The sequence below is a fragment of the Austrofundulus limnaeus genome, unplaced genomic scaffold, assembly GCF_001266775.1.
Source record: "Austrofundulus limnaeus strain Quisiro unplaced genomic scaffold, Austrofundulus_limnaeus-1.0 Scaffold547, whole genome shotgun sequence".
Taxonomy (NCBI): Eukaryota; Metazoa; Chordata; class Actinopteri; order Cyprinodontiformes; family Rivulidae; genus Austrofundulus; species Austrofundulus limnaeus.
This window is the reverse complement of record NW_013952949.1, coordinates 255,210-257,869: the sequence shown is the minus strand read 5'-3', so window position 1 is coordinate 257,869 and position 2,660 is coordinate 255,210. Positions and strand designations below refer to the sequence as shown.

The window sequence follows — 2,660 nt, the reverse complement described above, 5'->3', positions numbered from 1 at the left end:
GGCTAATCTATATTCATCATTTGATCAAAAACAATAAATAAATAACACTGTAATATCATTAGAACTTACAGGTTTTATTCATTTAGCAATAATATAAATATAAAAAGAATAAATAAATAACACTGTAATATCATTAGAACTTACAGGTTTTATTCATTTAGCAATAATATAAATATAAAAATAATAAAACTTTTATTTACAGTGTATTAATAATATGTTGTAACCACCCCCAAACAATGTTACAACTGTCCCCGGATCTTCTGAGGTGGATCCAGTCCAAACGGGTCCACATCAGAACCAGAGTTCTGCTGATGAACTTCCTCCTCCTAGAATCAACCGAACTTCTGATCAAACTTCATGTTCGATAAAGAGYTCTGGGTCGAACCGACGCTCGGCTCCGAACTTGAGCTCGTGCCCCCCCTCCTGGGCCCCCCGCCCCCCCGGCTCTGAGGGGTCCGGTCTTGACGCAGGGATCAGGTGACTGAAGTTCTTATAAGCGAAGTTTGACAAGTTCGGTTCACTTTTTCCTTCTCGTCCCAAACGGTCAGAACCAGATTCCCAGTCGGAGAAGGAGACACCCGAACCGGGACGGGTTCTGTGTCTTTCTGGATCTGCAGGTAAGTTTTTAATTTATGTATTTATTTATTTATATATTTTTATATCATGTATCTCTCAGAAAAGAACAGGAGCCGAGGGTCCAATAGAACCGGACCAAGTTCAGACCCAAAGTTTAATTTAATTTAATTTAATTTAATTTAATTTAATTTAATTTAATGTTTTATTTTTTATTATTTTTTTGCGGTGTTTTAAACTTTTATTTATTTAAATCCAGTTTTTTTTTAATTTGGGCTTTAAAGTTCTGGTTCTGTAACTTCACTGTGAGACGGGTCCTGGTTCTGAACAGAACCCAGCAGGTTTATTTTCTAAAGGGGTCTGCTGGATGGTTCGGTTCTGGTCCAGAACTCATGAAAACCCGGTTCAGAGTGAAGAACTCTGAAGTTCTGTTCAGCTCTTTTGTTCTGTTCGGTCCAATTCTGTCACCAACTCAGTCATGTAGAAAGTGGCGGGCTGGTCCCTGTCTGTGACCACTGAAGTTCTGTTCTGGTTCTGGACCCTTCTGGACCCGTCCGGACCCGGGACACTCGTGGTTCTGTATAATCAGCAGCAGTGCTTTATTTAAGAGGAACTTAATGAGAACAAGTAGAAGCACATGCAGCTTGTTGGACCCATTAGAGCCACACAGAGTCCAGTTGATCCGGTCAGGTCCAGGTGCCGTGTGGAGACCACGTCTCAGACAGAACCAGGATTTTGGACCAACTGATGATTATAGATCTGCAGAAAGTCCTCCAGAACGCATGATCCGGTCTGTTAGAAATAAGGAAAAGTCCAGATCTGAAGACCTCAGGAGGGTCTAGAGGTTCTGAAGGTTCTGGTTCCAGCTTTTCCACAGTTCTGGGACTGTTTCAGCAGAAGGTCCTGGGTTCTGACCCAGTGTGTGGGTTTTCTCTGGTCCCTGATGTTGCCTTCAGGTCCAGCAGGACTTTATAAAACAGATCTGGGATCTGACCTGGTTTGTCAGGTGGTTTCAGTCTGTGAGAGGTCTAGACTGGATCGGGTCAGTACCTGGACTCTCAGTCTGCTGTAATGGTTTTACTTGAAAGACATCTGGACGGAACCAGATGTTCTAAAACCTGTTTGTTTATTTATTTATTTATTTATTTATTTATTTATTTATTTATTTATTGCACCCCCATACCATCAGAGAGGCAGGTTTTAGAACTCAGTGCTGATTGGTTCCTCGCCTCTTTGGTCTTAACTAAACTGGAAGAGGGGTCTAAAGAGGGTCTGAGCAAGAACTAAAGAGGGTCCAAAGGGGGTCTCTACAAGACCTGAAGAGGGCCCAAAGAGGGTCTCTACAAGTCCCAAAGATGGCCTAAAGAGGGTCTGAGAAAGACCTAAAGAGGGTCTGAACAAGACCTAAAGATGGTCTAAAGAGGGTCTGAACAAAACCTGAAGAGGGCCCAAAGAGGATCTAAAGAGGGTCTGAACAAGACCTAAAGAGGGTCTGAGAAAGTCTTAAAGAGGGTCCAAAGGGGGTCTGTACAAGACCTGAAGAGGGTCCAAAGAGGGTCTGAGCAAGACCTAAAGAGGGTCTGAACAAAACCTGAAGAGGGCCCAAAGAGGGTCTCTACAAGTCCCAAAGATGGTCTAAAGAGGGTCTGAACAAGACCTAAAGAGGGTCCAGAGGGGGTCTGTACAAGACCTGAAGAGGGTCCAAAGAGGGTCTGAGCAAGACCTAAAGAGGGTCTGAACAAAACCTGAAGAGGGCCCAAAGAGGGTCTCTACAAGTCCCAAAGATGGTCTAAAGAGGGTCTGAACAAGACCTAAAGAGGGTCCAGAGGGGGTCTGTACAAGACCTGAAGAGGGCCCAAAGAGGGTCTCTACAAGTCCCAAAGATGATCTAAAGAGGGTCCAAAGAGGGTCTGAACAAGACCTGAAGAGGGTCTAAAGAGGGTCTCTACAAGTCCCAAAGATGGTCTAAAGAGGGTCTGAACAAGACCTAAAGAGGGTCCAGAGGGGGTCTGTACAAGACCTGAAGAGGGCCCAAAGAGGGTCTCTACAAGTCCCAAAGATGATCTAAAGAGGGTCCAAAGAGGGTC

General features: G+C 44.0%; 1 protein-coding gene across 2 annotated transcripts in view; it reads left to right on the top strand.

The window, feature by feature from the left end:
• Positions 1-515: 515 nt before the first annotated feature.
• gja1b (gap junction protein alpha 1b) overlaps positions 516-2,660 on the top strand; it is a 10,141-nt gene continuing 7,996 nt past the window's right edge. For both annotated transcript variants that reach the window (XM_014026366.1, XM_014026365.1), the window contains exon 1: positions 516-617. The gene's annotated coding sequence lies outside the window, so the exon portion shown is untranslated. The remainder of the gene's footprint in view (positions 618-2,660) is intronic.